Source organism: Medicago sativa, chromosome 5 (assembly GCF_051527215.1).
Source record: "Medicago sativa cultivar Bolivia chromosome 5, Bolivia_mono, whole genome shotgun sequence".
In the NCBI taxonomy this organism is placed as follows: Eukaryota; Viridiplantae; Streptophyta; class Magnoliopsida; order Fabales; family Fabaceae; genus Medicago; species Medicago sativa.
Window position 1 is genome coordinate 16,925,603 of NC_140753.1, and position 20,064 is coordinate 16,945,666.

Below are 20,064 nucleotides of genomic sequence, written 5' to 3' on the forward strand. Positions count from 1 at the left end.
TTGTGGCTTTTGATACGTTAGGCACCTCACTCGTGTAGAAAACTAATGACTCTCAACGATGAATTTTTGGTTTTTTGAAACGTACATGTGAAGACTGGGAAGAAGAGGAACGAAAGATAAGAGATCGTAACTTGTTTTAGCTTTTGATTTTCTGGATATATTGTTCTTGCACTGTAAACTTGAATTATTGACATGGATTGTACAATATTTATTCGTCAAAATGTTTTTGTTAATTGTATTTTATTGATTATTTTTTATGTAAACCAAATATCCTCCGCGCGCGCAACTGCAGAGACTATTCCGACAAACTCTCCCTAAAAGATTTTGATTAACAATGAATCTTTGTTTAATTTTAGTAACTTCGAGGTTGTTTGTGACTGTATATGTAGAAGTTATATATTAAATATAAGCTTTATAAGGTTTAGTTAAATAAAGAATTTTGCAAAACGGAGCGACATATACTGACAGAATTATGCACTTAAGCCAATTTTGATGCCTACAAAATCACAACCCTTAGCACCTCCACCACTCATAATGATGATGTATCAGAGCATAATTTTATGGTAACATTTTATAATTTATACATCTCTTACCCTACTTGCTATGTATTATTCTTGTGTATCTGCAGCATCTTTAAAATGCGAAATCAAATGAAAAAAGGATTGAAAGCTCATTGTTGGGTCTAACTCTCCTGAAATGGAAAATATGGCATTAAAGGCCGCCTTAAGAAAGAGATGGAGTATGAAGACTCTGCCCAAAGAGTGATCAAGCATGATAGACTCTCCCCATGAGGTATCGAGCAAGATTGACTTTGAGTTGCCCCTGGTTTGGTTTCTTTCTCTGTGCATATGTTTCTCATGGTTTATGAGAGGTATAGCTTCAATAAAGTTAGCTGCTTCAAAAAAAATAAAAAATATTGCTTTCTAGATTTCATAATCCTCAGTCCTCCCTATTTTTACCTTATACAGTTTGCTACTGAACTTATAATTAACAAGGAATGCATCTTCAGAAACTGTTTTTTAAGACAAAAGCCGCTTTGCCAGATGCTGTTTGTAATACTTTTCTCAAACACATCTTTTTCATGCAAATATCCGAATAGCATCGTCACCTTTTCAAGAGTAATTTTTACATCGTCCTCACTAACTCCCATTAGACCCTTTCGAAGCTTAATGTCTACAAATAGTCGACTATGGGAAACTCAAGACTATGCTAACAATTAAAACTAGGACTGTAGTACTGGGAGCTTATGTTTGGCTACTTTTCTATTTAGATAAAGTAGACCATGCTATTGTACCAAAAAAAAAAAAAAGTAGACCATGCTACATTTGCAAGTTTCTTTCAGAAGACATGATTGAAATATTTGCATGATGGTTGTTTCCTTTTATTTTTGTTGCTTCTGCAGAGAATATACTTGCTTCTGCAGAGATTCAAGTGGAAATTATGTACAGATGGTAACAACCTGGGAAAAAGTACAAGGAACCAAAAACTAACCAAAAGAATCGATAAACCTCCCGCATCCAAAAGGGAGCAAAAATTACCTTAGGTACAATCTAAGGAGTTAATGAGCCATTAATATAAGCAAGAAAAACCTTTTCTTTTTTTTTTTTTTTACCTAAGAGCCATTTCCAAGAAAGACTCCTATGTCCTGGTTGTTTTGGATTTATCTACTAACAATATATATATAAAAATTGAGTTCGGGTATGCTCCATTTAGGCTAAGCTCCATTTACTCAATTTAGGGTTTGGATGCAAGACATGTGGCAAAAAAATATCTAACGGTTGAGATTTTAAATTAAAAAACAATAAAAGGTTGTTGTGATATGAGAGAAGAAGGGAACATGATTTTGTTTGTTATTATTATGTATTTTTATTAAACAAATATTTATTTTTTAATTTAAAATCTCAACCGTTAGATATTTTTTGCCACATGTCTTAAATCCATACCCTAAATGGAGTAAATGGAGCTTAGCCTAAATGGAGCATACCCGAACTCATAAAACTTGAATTACAATAAAATTTCATAATCGTCCTTATCAAAATCCATAATCTCATTAATTTTATGTGCATAATCGTCATTTTTCAAAAATTAGTTTATTTGTTTTTTAAATTAATAATAATGGATAGTGGTTTGCAACCAATTTTTGGATAACTATCAACTAAATAATTGCAAAATTTAATTTATTTGTTTTTTAAATAAATAATTATGGATAATGGTTTGTAAACAATTTTCGGATAAAGAAAAAAGGTGTAACCAAATTCCTCAATAATTTTCTACGGTATCAAAGAAAAAGTTGTAACCACAATTCCTCAAAAATAGTGAATGTCTTGGCTATTAAAGAATTTAGACTTAGCGTGAATAATTTTGTCTATTATATATATTTTCTTTCCTATTTTTAAATTCTTATTTCAATGGCTTTAGATATATCTCATGAAATGGATCAACGTATCAAAGAAAAAGTTGTAACCACAATTCCTCAAAAATAGTGAATGTCTTGGCTATTAAAGAATTTAGACTTAGCGTGAATAATTTTGTCTATTATATATATTTTCTTTCCTATTTTTAAATTCTTATTTCAATGGCTTTAGATATATCTCATGAAATGGATCAACAACAGTCTAAAGAACATTAAGTTTTTGCCAATATGATAAGAAAAAGGATGGCAGCAAAAGCAAGGCTTCATAGAAAAAATGTACTCCAGATTATTAAGAAATAAAAAATGATGAAAACTGAAAATTTTGTCATGTTTAGTCAAAATACGCCACTAAATACACTAATAGACAGAACACCACTATCTGAGATTTCTCCAAACATTATAAGTTAGGAAGTCAAAGTGTGCATGAAATCCAAAACAAAGGTTCTACAAGTTCTGTTAGTGATTCAAGTTTGGACAGAGAAGAATATTTTAATCATACATATGTAGCTCAAATAGAAAATGAGTGCTCATGTACAAGATTATTCACTATTGTTGTAACAAATGATATTTTACTTTTTAAAATTAGTCAATATAATAGTTTTATGAATTATCATCAAGGTGTTATGATATTGGTGATCCTACTTTTAAATGTCAATATTGTGGAGCAAATATGTGGTATCAAGAAAGGTTGGGAAAATCTAAAGATGCTGCTAATCCAAGATTTCCAATGTGTTAGTGGAAAGGGAAAGGTGCAATTGCCTTTGTTAAAAACACCTCCTAAATTACTACAAGAATTGTTATTCAACAATGACTCATATAATTCCAAAAAATTTCAACAACAACATGATGTTTGCGTTCACATCACCTGGTGCAAATTTTGACAACCGATTCAATAATGGAAGAGGACCACCAAATATCAGAATTCAAAGTCAATCATGCCACAAAATTGGTAGTTTGTTGCCGATGCCAGAACAAAATCCACGATATGCACGACTTTATATTTGTGACACAGAAAATGAAATTCAAAATAGAATTCAAGGAACCAGGTACCCTCTTTACATTGAGTTTTACATTGAGTTATGATATTTATACGGTTATGTTTCTTATGGACCATCTATTTGATTCAACTTATGTTAATTGGAGGGCCATTTATCTAATAATGATTAAATTTTCAAATTTATATCACAGTGTGTTGGCATTATCATTTTTTATATGCATGTTAAGTTAATTCTAATATAAATGGAGTTTTCTTTATTGCTGCCCAACATTTTACTTGCCATGCATACATGTGGATATTTACTAAAGATTTTGTTGTAGGTCAAAAAGTGAAGTTGATGCCGAAATTGTTCAAAAACTGTCAGAGATGCTCTATGAACACAATATCTATGCACAATCATTTCGAATGGCAAGGGAAAGTTTGAGTCAAGGAAATGTCCCAAAATTTAAAACCGTATTAAATTTCCGAGCGTAGCACGGACGGTAGAATATATAATCAACCCACATTATCTGAGGTTGCTGCTCTAATTGTGGGAGACATCATAGCATAGACATAATCAGGTCAACTTCAAAGAATTAGTGAATTCCTTACAAGCTATTTAGGTTATCAATATCCATTATTGTATCCTTATGTAGAAAATGGTTACAAACCAAATGGGAAGCATCGAAATCAAGTCTCAGAAACCCAAAACTAGGAAGCAGCCGAGGTTACACAAATGGAAAGTGATGTGCAGTCTATTAAACGAGTCACAAAAAGAAATAGACACACCATAAAGGAGTGGTTAGAATTTAGAATTCAAAGCAGAAAAAATGAGGCACATACAATTTTGAGATCAAGATTTTCCAACAATTTTTTGTGGACGGGTTTACCATGATGGAATCGGAAAGGTTTACATAGCTTAGGAAGAATCAGTTGAAATTGAGGGTCTGGAAGTATAATAGTTTAAACCAATACAGATTTTCCAACAATTTTTTGTGGATGGGTTTACCATGATGGAATCGGAAAGGTTTACATAGCTTAGGAAGAATCAGTTGAAATTGAGGGTCTGGAAGTATAATAGTTTAAACCAATACAACAATGATCGTCAAAACCAAGGTGCAAACCTACGAAATAGGGTTATGTTACCTTCATCATATGTTGGTAGTCAGAGATATATGAATCAATTATACTTTGACGGAATGGCAAATTGCAGTCATATTGGCTTCGCTGATCTTTTTATTAACTTCATGTGCAATCTAAATTGGCCTAAAATTCAACGTTTGCTTAATCCAATGAGGGTCTGGAAGTATAATAGTTTGAGCCAATACAACAATGATCGTCAAAACCAAGGTGCAAACCTAGGAAATAGGGTTATGTTACCTTCATCATATGTTGGTAGTCGGAGATATATGGATCAATTATACTTTGACGGAATGGCAAATTGCAGTCATATTGGCTTCCCTTATCTTTTTATTAACTTCACGTGCAATCTAAATTGGCCTAAAATTCAACGTTTGCTTAATCCAATAAATTTGAACGCACATGATCGGCCATATGTTATATCCAGAGTATTTAAAATGAAATTTGATTCTCTGCTTGATGATTTAACTAAGAAAGGTATTTTCGGAAAGGTGCTTGCATGTAAGTATATAAACTTTATATATTTCATATTTTGATATATAAATTGAACTTGATATTATGCCAGTTTCCATTCACTAATATACGCAATTTGTCTATATATTTATTTGTTTCAGACATGTATACGATTGAATTTCAAAAAAGAGGATTGCTTCTTGCCCAGATTCTTATTTTCTTACATCCATCGAACAAATACCCAAGTCCAAATGATATTGATCAAATTATATCTGCAGAGATACATCATCAAGATGATCAGTCAAAATTGTACAATTTAGTTAATTCACACATGATTCATGGGCCATACGGAAATGCAAATAGAGTTGCACCGTGTATGAAAGACGTTCTTAAGATAGTAATTTATGACAAAGAAAATCTAGCATTTAAGTGTAGCACCAATGTTGTTTTCAAATAAGTTTTTGAAAACTTATAGTTTGTAATATATTTTCACCTATATTATATGCTTATAGTTATATATTAAACAATTGTCATAATAAAAGTGGTGTTGAAACTTTGTTCAACAAGCTCTACTTTTGTCCAGGTTTCAGTATTTACAAGTTGTTCTAACTTTTGGAAGTTGATTATGGATAGTTTGTTGACTAAAAGTTTTTTTTCTATTCAAATTATCTTTGACCAAATTATTTATATTACTTTAACTCTTTCAATCTATTCCCAGTAGTTTTTTTTAAAATCTATCTTTTCTAAAAACAAAGTCCCCTTGAATCCTATCCGCTCAAATACTTTGTACCACCATTGTGTAATTTAGTGTGTATTATGGGGCAGCGCTTCAGTGCCTTTTGGGCGCTAAAGGCACATGCCTTTGACCCAATCAGGCATTGCCAGGTCACTACAAGAAAACTGTCAAATTGAGACGGAACTTCGTGACGGAATTTATTTTCCGTCCCAAATTAATTAAATCGGGACGGAATTTGTGACGCTCTTCTATTACAAATATTTTATTTTAATTTATTAACTTTATTTTGGACGGAATCATAATTTCGTCCCAATTTGGGATGGATTGAAGTTTTAGTTGCAAAGTTGAGACGAAATTTGTATTTCCGTCTCAACTGAGGTTATTTTAATCCAAAATTCAATGGAAATCGAAGGCGGGAATATTGGCGCTACTACTGTGACAATTGATATATTAATTATTAATTTAAATGAAAAAAAATCCTTTTAAGATAAAAGGCTTAATTAATGATTTGGTCCCTTAAGTTATTTGTTGGTTACATTTTGGTCCAATAAGTTATTAACGTTACAATTTGGTCCCTTAAGTTATTTGTTGGTTACATTTTGGTCCCATAAGTTATTAACGTTACAATTTGGTCCCTTAACTTGCTTATTGGTTTCGTTTTGGTCCCTTAACTTATTTTTTGGTTTCGTTTTGATCCCTTAACTCTAATAACATAAAGGACCAGAGTGGTTGACGGAGGAAGAGTTAAGGTACCAAAACGAAACCAAAAAATAAGTTAAGGGACCAAATTGTAACGTTAATAACTTATGTGACCAAAATGTAACCAACAAATAACTTAAGGGACCAAATTGTAACATTAATAACTTATGGGACCAAAATGTAACCAACAAATAATTTAAGGGACCAAATCATTAATTAAGCCAAGATAAAACTATCAAAAAACTCAATACCCATTCATTCAACTTTCTCTCTCTTCATCTCTCTCCCCTTGAAACCCTAATATCCCTAACTTCCATCTCACTTTCTCGATCTACTCCTTGTCTCCATCGCTAACTCCTTCTCATCTCTGACAACATCGTTCCCTTCTCTGCCATTTCACGGTTTATTCGCTCTCTCCGTGTCATGTTTGACATCTTTGTTCTATGTAATTTCAGGTTCGTCATTTCCTCTCTTTTTCAGCTTTGCTCCCCAATATAGGAGATGTTCTATTTTCTATTTGTTAACTGGTTGCTCTGTATTGAAATTTTTCTTTTTAATGAAATGGGTTTGTTAAAATTTTGGTTTTTGATAAACGAATTTGTTGAAAATTAGAGTTTGGTTAGTAGGTTAATTGAAAATTTGATTTTTGACAAAGTTAGTTACTTCATTTTGATTCATGTAAGATTCTTTTATCTTTCCCTTTCATGATATTAGTTTTTATTGTGATGGGTTGTGATGGGTTGCTCAGGACGTAATTTGAGGATATAGACTGCATTTGTGTTTTTGGACAGTGGCAAGTTTTTGGTGTTTTTGTGGCAGCTTACCAGTTTTTAGTTTTCTGCTGTTGTAGCTCTCGACTGGCTTTTGATGCCTCTGCTGTTTGGCCTTTTGGTGTTTCAGTTTTGTGCTGTTAGGTTGTTTTGGTGTTGCGTTTCTTATGTTGTGCGTTTTTTCATTGCTTTGTAAGTGTTGGCTTTTTACTTGCATAGCTTGTGCGGGGGCCTGTTTTGAATTAATATATGTGCTATTTCAGAAAGAGAAAAAAAAGACTGAAGGTGTGTTGGAGACATTAAGGTTTACTTGTTCTTAAAGGAGAGACCATTTGCTGCCGATTCTTCAGATTAATTCCTCTTTTTTTGTTCAGGTTTTCTACTTCGAAATCATGGAGAATATGTGAGACTGTTGCTTTAAGGTATTCACACACACATTCTCAATTACACTCACTCTCTCTCTTTTACCTGAACTTGAATTTTGTCGTCATATGAGTAATACCCACACTAAACGTATCTAGAAAGTTTAGTGTGTGCATTAGTTTAGTACTGGATACATTAAAATTTACAACATTAAAATTTTGAATGAATATCTTATACAACAACATGCGTTCGTACAATGATAGGAAATAGCGTGATTTGCCGCTAATTTTACAAGTTTGTTGAACTAGTTGGAGAATTTTAGATAGTTATTTAAAAAATAGATTCAATTAAAAAAACACCACATAATTTTAAAAGTCTAATAAGAATGTAAATTGTCAACTCAAACTTCTACACTTTTCCATTATCATTTTCCACCTAAGATCAAAAGTAAATGAATTCGTAATAATTTAGGTTGAATGAAATAACTCACATGAAAGATAATGTCATTTAAAAACTAAATTTTAAGATATAAATATTAAACAAATTACATCTAGAAATTTAAAAAACAATTCATCATAATATTGTTATTTTTGGAGATCTTACATTGAGTTTGATCATCACGATAGATTAAGATAAACCAAATAAGTGAGTCTGACACCACATCTTCATCATAAATATTAAGACATTAAGTATACATCATATCACTTATATGATGCTTAATATCTACTCTTGCATTATGGTAAGTTACATACAATGTAAACTTTAACTTATACTTGACATTTCTTAAAAAAAACTTATACTTGGCACATTAACATTTATCTACAAGTATGAGACTCTCCGCATCTGAGATCTACCACCAGGAAGCACTTATAATCAAATGGTGGTATATTTAATTAGGGGGACCATTTACTTTTTTTTTTTCCTTCAAAAAAAGTAAATGGTCTCCCTAATTAAATATACCAACATTTGATTTTAGTCCCCCTAAAATATTCCTTAGGCTTTTGGTCCCTCCAAAATTTTCAATCCATCAAATTAGTCCCTACTTTTTAATTAACTCAAGTTTAATCTTCATATTTTTTTATGAAATTTTTTCAGAAATGCACGGAAATTACTGACAATATTTTCCAAAAAAAAAAATAGAATTTTTAGATAAAAGTGAATTTAATGAATTTTTTAAAACCTTTTTTTTTTAGAACAACACCAAAAACTTAAAAATTCATATTTTGACTCTTCAAACATAAAATAAATTTTAAGTTATTAAGTATATGAACAAACACTAGAAATGTAACACCCATACTAGACGTATCTAGAAAGTCTAGCATGTGTATTAGTTTAGTACTGAATACATTAAAATTTACAACAATAAAAGCTTTGAATGAATATCTTTATACAACAAAACGCGTTCGTACATTAACAATACAATTCATCTTTTCTAGAGTATCATAAATACGTCCTTGAAATCCATAATCATCATGCTGCGAGTACAAATGAGCTCTTGCTGAAATATCCATCCGGCTACTACCTTGATGTCCAACCTGTTTAACTGCAACAAATAAGGATTGGGATGAGACATAATGTCTCAGTGATTTCCCTTAAATCCTAGGCTACAGGTAACCTCAGGGGAAACCTACGGTCACCACGTGTCTAGAATACAACCTGACGGTTGATTATACGTGTGTGGTCATGCTTTCCTAGACGGTAGTGCATGCTAGACCCATCATAGGTTCATCTTACGTGTCATAGGCTTCACTTCCTATACATGTCATGGCGGTTAAGGGGAAACTAAAACTGCATTGCCAAGAATACGCTCTACGCATCGAGGCCTAATCATAACATAATCATGGCACGATTCTAAACCGGACAATTAGGGGATACCTAAGATCATCGTCGGTATAACATTCTTTAATTGTTCTATTCCATAACTTGTACTTGTCTAATAGCATCTTGTGCTCTTGTTCTTAACATAGTCGTGCATGGAATCATTCTTGCATAATCATAAACATAATCATAACCATAACATACATGGTCGTACATAAGTTCATTAATTATATTAACGTTGAACAAACATTCATTATCTTGATTCAATTTTACGGATAGTCCCGGGTGGAGTAACCCCGAGAACAATCCCATACATGACCGATGAAACCTAGCAAGGGTACATCGGACGGTATCGTGCGGGTCCCTTACGGCTTGAACCGTTCCCCTTGGATCGAGAACCTCTCGTATCCCCCTGACGTGGATAACAAGAGACACGAGCACCGACATCTTGTTTATTCAGTGACATGCGGGTCCCTTGCGGCTTGAATCGTTCCCATCATGAGAACCCCTTGTATCCCCCTGGCGTGCATAGCAAGAGACATGCCACCTACATTATAATAGTCATGGTCTTGTCGTTCATGTAGGTTAAACCTATTCATGCTTGCTTGTTTACCTCGGAACCTTGGTCGATCCGATTAGCGGTAAATTCGTACTTTTTCATATACATGCTTAATCATGGTGGAGAGAAACAACTTATCAATCCACGGCTTAACATAATTACTTAGGCATTATAGCTCATGTGCGAAGAGATTACACTTCGCGTCTTATCATTCTAGGGATTCTTGCTTAACATGCTAGTTCCCGACAACTATGTTGAGGCTCTAGTTTTTCCCTTGCTTAATGAATAACTTGCTATTCCAAATCGCGTCGCATCATGACATTCTCTCGTGTACCAAGCATTACTAAACATATTAAATACTTGCTTCATTCTTGAGAAAACTCTTTTAAAAGATCATCTTATAGGACCTTGGTTTGAGGGGTTTACTTTTATAAAAGATTGTACAAAGAAAACCGCTCGAAGAATGCCAAAACTTACCGGAAGCGAGCAAACCATGTGAGACAACACAGTCTGCTCGCCGTGGCGAGTAACTTTACTGGGGAGGCGAGCAGCTGCTCGCCATGGCGAGTTGGAGGCGAGCAGGACCCACTGTTCTGTCGCCTAGCGAGCTATTTACTCGTTGTGGCGAGTTATGACAGTCCAGCACTTGTAAAAATTGTGTTTTTGGCTCAAAAACCTCAAAACCAAGTGTCCTTAAGCATATTTGAACATATTTGATCATAGAATACTTGTAAAACACTCATATGGCAAGTATTAACATGATTAGTAAGCATGGCAAGAAAAGGGGCAACTAAACTCATACATAACCCTAGAATTTTCATGTTATTCTAACAAAGCATAAACATGATCCCAAAGGGTAGAAAAAACTATATATGGAACTCACATAGTGATTTGCACTTGATCCCAAAGCTCTCAAGCATCATCATCACTTCACATCCTCAAACTTTATTTCTTGACCTTGTCCATCAATTCCATGATTCATGCTTCAACATAAATTTCCATGCTCAAGCAACCAAAGCCCTAACCTCTAATCAATAACCAAACCCTAGCTTCCATGATCACATCTCATGAGAAACAAAGTGAAGAGAGAGTTTAATCCAAACCCTAGAACATGTAAATCCTTTCTGTAACACCCATACTAGACGTATCTAGAAAGACTAGCATGTGCGTTAGTTTAGTACTGGATACATTAAAATTTACAACAAAAAAAACCTTCGAATGAATATATTATACAACAATACACGTTCGTATAAAATAATACGACACCTTTTGTCTAAAATAATAATAAATGCATCCTTGAAATCCATAACTATTCCGCGGAGGGTATGAACGAGCACTTGCTGAAATATCCATCCGGCTACTAGCTTGACGTCCAACCTGTTTATCTGAAACAAATAGGATTGGGATGAGACATAATGTCTCAGTGAGTTCCCCTAAATCCTAGGCTATAGGTAACCTCAGGGGAAACTTACGGTCACCACGTGTCTACTTTACAACCTGACGGTTGATTATACGTGTGTGGGGACTTGCATACTTAGACGGTTGTGCATACTAGGGCCGTCATAATTTCATCTTACTTGTTATAGGCTTACTATCCTCATATGTGTCATGGCGGTCAAGGGATCCTAGGACCGCTAACTCAAGATATGTTAAACGCATCAAGACTTAACTTAACATATTCATGACACGATCCTAAACCGGACGATTAGGGGAACCTAAGATCGTCATCGGCATAACATTCTTTACTTGCTCTATTCATATCTTATACTTGTCTAGTAGCATCCTGTGCTCTTGCTCATTAACATAATCGTATATGAATTCTTCTTACATAAACATAATCATAAACATAGTCAGAGTCATACTTGGTTAGCGTTGAACAAACATTATTATCTGAGTTCATTTTACGGAGAGCCCCGGGTGGAGTAACCCCGAGTACTTTCCCTTACATAACCGATGAAAACCTAGCTAAGGCACATCGGACTCCCTCAGTGTCGTGCGGGTCCCTTGCGGCTTAAATCGTTCCCCTTGGAGAACCTCTCGTATCCCCCTAGCGTGGATAACAAGAGACACGAACACCTACATCTTGCTTACTCAGTGACATGCGGGTCCCTTACGGCTTAAATCGTTCCCATCATGAGAACCCCTTGTATCCCCCTGACGTGGATATCAAGAGACATGTCACCTACTTATTCTTTTTAAACATATTCTTAAACATATCATGAAAGGTTAAACCTAATCATGCTTACTTGTTTACCTCGAATCCTTAATCGATCCGATTAGCGGTAAACTACATACTTGTTCATACTTACATATGTGAAGAGATTAATCAATCAATTCACGTCTTAACATGTTTGCTTAATCATCTTAAACATATGCGAAGAGATTATACTTCGCGTCTTTCCTTAATTAGGATTCTTTCCTATCTTCTAGTTCTTGACAACTATGTCAAGGCTCTACAATACATTCATTACCTTTCTTAGTTCATTGCTACCCGGACATATTGTGTATCATTCTCTCGTATGCCATGTTTTACTAACACATTAAATACTTACTTTATTCTCAAGAAATCATTTAAAAACCTGTAAAACATCTTTTCAGCAAGTATACTCATGTTAGCAAGCATGGCATAAATGGGGCAACTAACTATAACACAAAATATCCTTATATTCATATTATCCTCACAAGATAAAACATAATCCCAAGGGTGGGTAAACTATCTATGGAACTCACCATAAGAATTCTGGATTCTCTCAATATCTTTTGCCACCATTCAAAGCTCCTATCATTACTTTCCCTTCAACCCTCTTCTCTTGCTCTTAGAAGCCTTACATTCAGACCTCCGTTTCAGTCCTTGTCCATTCAATATGACTCACTTATGCAAAACCCGTACCCTGCAATATCCAGCATCAATGCCTTAACTTTAACAATTTAATTAAAATACCAAACGATATCGGTTTTGAGCAAACGACCACTCGTTGGAAAGCTTAGGGTGTCAGGATTCCAAATATAATTTTTGTTTCAAGAGTTAACCTTCCAATTTGTACAGTTTAACAAAAGAGTGGGCATTGGTACAGAAACAAGACTGAAACTTGCCTCAAACTTGCAGGTAGCTTTTCTCCTACTATACATAATAGAATTTAATAATTCTTATGTCTAAACTGTAGGGAATTTTGTTATCTATCCATAGCATCAACAACCACCCAATTCAGAGTTACATGGAGAGAGTTCTTACCATTTTAGTGAAGCCCTGTTCCAAAATCCGTAGCCAGAATCCTGCAGAAGTACCAAACTTTAAACATGTTTTCCGAACTCGTTTCAAATCCGAATCATACAAAATTTATGTCCAAACTGTAGGGAATTGAATGAGGAATCCAAAACTTCAGCAATCATTCAATTCCAAGCTACATAGAAACATGTACGAATTAAAAACCAGAACTTGAGCTTACCACTATTTCATGAAATTCATCCATAATCAACCTCAATTCCACCTCAAATCATCTTCTTTAATCATAAATATACCATATTGAACACCAGCTCATGCTTCATCTTCCAATTTAACCAAAACCCATCTTCATGAAAAAAGTGGAGAATTGAAGTTCAAGCTTAAATCCAAGCTTATGCAAGGCTTAGGGTAACATGAAAGGATATAGGGTGAAAACCTTGCCATGGAGAAAGAGAAATTTGGAAGGATTGGTGGAGAAGAGATGAAAAGAGACGTGAGAGAGTAGGGGAAAGGAAGAGGGCAGAATTTTGTTCTCTCGTGAAGGGAGAAGAAGAAAAGAGAAAGTGAAGATATTTTGGGGTAAAATCCAAATAAAAATATCTCTTCCACGAGAAAGTACCATAATGCCCCTGTCTTAAACGTGTTAAATCCGACTCTGATACTTAACTTGTGTTTAGCTGACATCACATAATAATTATTTCCATCATATTAAATTATTTCATAATTCTCTGACACATTCAACCGGTAATATTCCATTAGCTGACAAGTGGGATATTACACTCTACCCCCCTTAAAAAAAATTTCGTCCTCGAAATTTAGAGTTCACTTAATACTTACCAAGTTCAAACATAACATCTTGAAATAATCGTTGTAGAGTCGGAATCATTCTTTTCACAGTCTTAGCTTAACTTAAATATCATGATCAAAACTTATTCTTACGGTTTACTAGACCAGATATCTCGGATCCATATCTTATCTGCTTAGCATAAAACATTCACATAAATAACTCATCATTGACTGAAACACTCAGGATTTGCCTTTTAACTGGAGTCTTATTGGAATCCAGGTTTGCCCTGCAGTGCTCAATTACATCATAAACATCTTATTGTGTAAACACACAAATAATACTTAATCTTTCTTATTGTATCTTGAGACACATGTCTCTTAAACTTTCTGACTTAGTCTGCTCGCACTTGAACATTTTTAACATATACTTGTTCGTCTCATAAGACCTTTTGGAGAACACTGATATTCATTTCGTCAAACTTTACTTTTCTTTGCATTTTACATACTTTCAAGTGCCACACACTGTTAGATAATGACGATACTTGTCCTATCCTTTGACTTTAAGAAATCCTATAAACATTGGTATACGGATCCTTGGAATGAATATATGTATTTACTTTTTAAAGAAAACATTTTGAAACCACACTGAAAACGGTACTACCGAACCACAGGACAAGTTTCTATGTTTTTAAAATAAAATTCGTTTCCAAGTCCCTTAATACCCATCTTAGCTTTAAAAGTTATAAAATTATGGTTTGGCATCATTGTAGCAAGTATCGTCATTACTTAACCATTATGGCATAGGAGAGTATGAATCTCATCGTACATAGCTCATAAATCAATTCTCCTTTCCTGATAAAATTCTTAAACTTCAAAAGCAGATTCTTGAACCACATGACAGTATCTCGCTCTTTGTTTCCAGAACATCATATTCAGGTATTACTCGAGTGTTGTTACTTTCTTCCGTATGGCATTTCTTCTTCGGATACCTATTATCTCACTCGTTACCTCGATCATCACTTTGAGTCACAAGAAAGAACCTTCTGAATCTTACATGTATATCTCTTGTCATAATACATACTCTTTCTATCCAACTAACAGTTCTTATACATGCTCGACATCACCAATAGGCAACCTGATTACTTCATTATAGTGACTTCAACCTTTCCTATTTTACTTAGGTGAAAGCACATCCATATACTTTTACCTTATCTATCACTAACTGTATAAGTCTTATCACTTACTTAACATTTCGAGAACTCTTCGCTCATCTCATAATGTTTCTCATGAAGCTTCTTTACTGTTAACAACTTAACCGATTTACTTCTGTTGCGCTACTCTGATTCCCACCGGTTGTCTTTAACCAATACTCAAAATCGTGGAGACGAGTGAAACTTCACGTTCCTTTTCTTATATTTTTATCATCTATCTGAACTCTACTCAAAACCATTCATGGAACAACCAACGCTGTAACTTGTACTTCTCATAATAGACTTACCGTAGTCTCATATTTCTATCTTAGGGTTGAACCTTACATACTCACTGGTTGACTTACCTTCTGGCATATTAATACCATACATAAATTTACTCTCGAGATTTTTTTTTTGAATTTCCATAGTTCACTCATCATGCACTCGTGCATGCCTTTGTTGAATATCCAACATTGCATCTTCGTATTCTCGCACGTTATGCTTTGCTTAATCATACCAATGCTTGCCCGTTACTTTTTCTTTTTGAATAAAATTTCATAAATTAACACACGGATCATTGGTGTTGATGTTTCTTTATTATATATATGAAAATATCATGAATTTGGGTCCCAGTCGTTACCATAAAAATTCATGGAACGAGTTGATAACACAACAGTGTCATCAAATCTTGCTCCAAGTGTTTAAATTATTTTACATGAGTTGTAATCGACCGGTACCTACAAAATTCCATTTTAAATTTATAAACACCAATTCCAATCACCCATATGCGTAAATCTTTTCTAAAATCATATAATCCTTGACAATATTAAAATATGTCATGGTAACGAGCCTTAGCAAATTAATTAAGCAATTCATAGTTTCGAGGGGTAATTAAAACTCCACAAAATCCGAGAATATTGTGATCTCACATAACTTTAATCACTTCAACTTTTTACCTCATGCCTTCATGTTCGCTTCGTATAGCGGAACCTTTAGTCTCTTGGTCTAAACTCCTTTTAAACTCTTGACACATTAATCTCCGAAGTTACCTTAAACTGAATCGATCCCGTTAATGGTTGTCCATGCCTTTTTCCTTTGGAAACTTTAGGATGTAATGTGCATTCGTTACTTGTTGTTATAAAAAGTATTTATTGCGTAAAAGATTGTGAAGACAACTCCCCAATAGTCACTGCAGACCCTAGAGACGAACTGATAGTTTTCGAAAAAATAAAAATTTCGCCCTAGGTTCACTATCAGCGAAATCCTCTGGAGTAATTTCGCTATTAGCAAAAATTTCGCTATTGGCGAGTTGCTTTAGCTCAGTTTTCTGAAAAATATGTTTTGCATAAAAATCTCATTTCTCAAGCAATCCAATGCACATTAACCATTCCTAACATCATTAAAACATTATTTAGCATATGCATGACAAACATCGACTTCATCCGGTACAGTTCCCGGCACATCAGAAATTAATGTCTTAATAATGTTATCCTTTAACGTAAAACGTCCACATAAAACCTTAACTTCATTCGCTGCGAACGGTTAACTTGCTTCTTGGTCGACTCGCTCGACATTCCAACAACGACTCTTACCGAAGCTTCCGGTCACTCTTAAATATTTCCATATTCTCCACTTACGATACATGAAGTATCCTTAACAACTTACCAAACGTTGTCAGAACATTCCATCTTATCATTACCTTACATTCTTAGAGAAATCAAACTTAAACGGCTTAGTTCACCGGCCACCATTTGGCACGATTAGACTCTTACTCTGAGTTCACACTTCTCAGATCATCTTCATCACATACTTCATTCCTCCTGGGTCCTATTCAGCTCTCAGGCATCCGCTCTAACCGTCGAATGTTAAATTGAGTTGATCAGGCTCAACTAACATCAACAATTAAAACATTTACCTGGAACCCAATGGTCCCACTTCCTTAGTTGTAACTTAATGACCCATGGCACGATCTGAATCGACCTGCTCTGATACCAAATGTAACACCCATACTAGACGTATCTAGAAAGACTAGCATGTGCGTTAGTTTAGTACTGGATACATTAAAATTTACAACAAAAAAAACCTTCGAATGAATATATTATACAACAATACACGTTCGTATAAAATAATATGACACCTTTTGTCTAAAATAATAATAAATGCATCCTTGAAATCCATAACTATTCCGCGGAGGGTACGAACGAGCACTTGCTGAAATATCCATCCGGCTACTAGCTTGACGTCCAACCTGTTTATCTGAAACAAATAGGATTGGGATGAGACATAATGTCTCAGTGAGTTCCCCTAAATCCTAGGCTATAGGTAACCTCAGGGGAAACTTACGGTCACCACGTGTCTACTTTACAACCTGACGGTTGATTATACGTGTGTGGGGACTTGCATACTTAGACGGTTGTGCATACTAGGGCCGTCATAATTTCATCTTACTTGTTATAGGCTTACTATCCTCATATGTGTCATGGCGGTCAAGGGATCCTAGGACCGCTAACTCAAGATATGTTAAACGCATCAAGACTTAACTTAACATATTCATGACACGATCCTAAACCGGACGATTAGGGGAACCTAAGATCGTCATCGGCATAACATTCTTTACTTGCTCTATTCATATCTTATACTTGTCTAGTAGCATCCTGTGCTCTTGCTCATTAACATAATCGTATATGAATTCTTCTTACATAAACATAATCATAAACATAGTCAGAGTCATACTTGGTTAGCGTTGAACAAACATTATTATCTGAGTTCATTTTACGGAGAGCCCCGGGTGGAGTAACCCCGAGTACTTTCCCTTACATAACCGATGAAAACCTAGCTAAGGCACATCGGACTCCCTCAGTGTCGTGCGGGTCCCTTGCGGCTTAAATCGTTCCCCTTGGAGAACCTCTCGTATCCCCCTAGCGTGGATAACAAGAGACACGAACACCTACATCTTGCTTACTCAGTGACATGCGGGTCCCTTACGGCTTAAATCGTTCCCATCATGAGAACCCCTTGTATCCCCCTGACGTGGATATCAAGAGACATGTCACCTACTTATTCTTTTTAAACATATTCTTAAACATATCATGAAAGGTTAAACCTAATCATGCTTACTTGTTTACCTCGAATCCTTAATCGATCCGATTAGCGGTAAACTACATACTTGTTCATACTTACATATGTGAAGAGATTAATCAATCAATTCACGTCTTAACATGTTTGCTTAATCATCTTAAACATATGCGAAGAGATTATACTTCGCGTCTTTCCTTAATTAGGATTCTTTCCTATCTTCTAGTTCTTGACAACTATGTCAAGGCTCTACAATACATTCATTACCTTTCTTAGTTCATTGCTACCCGGACATATTGTGTATCATTCTCTCGTATGCCATGTTTTACTAACACATTAAATACTTACTTTATTCTCAAGAAATCATTTAAAAACCTGTAAAACATCTTTTCAGCAAGTATACTCATGTTAGCAAGCATGGCATAAATGGGGCAACTAACTATAACACAAAATATCCTTATATTCATATTATCCTCACAAGATAAAACATAATCCCAAGGGTGGGTAAACTATCTATGGAACTCACCATAAGAATTCTGGATTCTCTCAATATCTTTTTCCACCATTCAAAGCTCCTATCATTACTTTCCCTTCAACCCTCTTCTCTTGCTCTTAGAAGCCTTACATTCAGACCTCCGTTTCAGTCCTTGTCCATTCAATATGACTCACTTATGCAAAACCCGTACCCTGCAATATCCAGCATCAATGCCTTAACTTTAACAATTTAATTAAAATACCAAACGATATCGGTTTTGAGCAAACGACCACTCGTTGGAAAGCTTAGGGTGTCAGGATTCCAAATATAATTTTTGTTTCAAGAGTTAACCTTCCAATTTGTACAGTTTAACAAAAGAGTGGGCATTGGTACAGAAACAAGACTGAAACTTGCCTCAAACTTGCAGGTAGCTTTTCTCCTACTATACATAATAGAATTTAATAATTCTTATGTCTAAACTGTAGGGAATTTTGTTATCTATCCATAGCATCAACAACCACCCAATTCAGAGTTACATGGAGAGAGTTCTTACCATTTTAGTGAAGCCCTGTTCCAAAATCCGTAGCCAGAATCCTGCAGAAGTACCAAACTTTAAACATGTTTTCCGAACTCGTTTCAAATCCGAATCATACAAAATTTATGTCCAAACTGTAGGGAATTGAATGAGGAATCCAAAACTTCAGCAATCATTCAATTCCAAGCTACATAGAAACATGTACGAATTAAAAACCAGAACTTGAGCTTACCACTATTTCATGAAATTCATCCATAATCAACCTCAATTCCACCTCAAATCATCTTCTTTAATCATAAATATACCATATTGAACACCAGCTCATGCTTCATCTTCCAATTTAACCAAAACCCATCTTCATGAAAAAAGTGGAGAATTGAAGTTCAAGCTTAAATCCAAGCTTATGCAAGGCTTAGGGTAACATGAAAGGATATAGGGTGAAAACCTTGCCATGGAGAAAGAGAAATTTGGAAGGATTGGTGGAGAAGAGATGAAAAGAGACGTGAGAGAGTAGGGGAAAGGAAGAGGGCAGAATTTTGTTCTCTCGTGAAGGGAGAAGAAGAAAAGAGAAAGTGAAGATATTTTGGGGTAAAATCCAAATAAAAATATCTCTTCCACGAGAAAGTACCATAATGCCCCTGTCTTAAACGTGTTAAATCCGACTCTGATACTTAACTTGTGTTTAGCTGACATCACATAATAATTATTTCCATCATATTAAATTATTTCATAATTCTCTGACACATTCAACCGGTAATATTCCATTAGCTGACAAGTGGGATATTACACTTTCAAAGAGTATCCAATCTTTGTAGAGGTTGGAGCTAATCCATTCTTGATGAAACTTCATGCA

General features: G+C 34.7%; 1 long non-coding RNA gene across 1 annotated transcript; it reads right to left on the reverse strand.

Annotated features, from left to right (window-relative positions):
* Positions 1 to 11,100: 11,100 nt before the first annotated feature.
* LOC146920596 (uncharacterized) lies at positions 11,101 to 19,994 on the reverse strand. The gene is made up of 7 exons (XR_015011836.1): positions 19,444 to 19,994; positions 19,230 to 19,270; positions 18,728 to 18,888; positions 13,374 to 17,382; positions 13,160 to 13,200; positions 12,658 to 12,818; positions 11,101 to 11,312 (listed from the first exon to the last, which is right to left on the reverse strand). It is a non-coding gene; the product is annotated as an uncharacterized LOC146920596 (long non-coding RNA).
* Between the last annotated feature and the right edge of the window lie 70 nt (positions 19,995 to 20,064).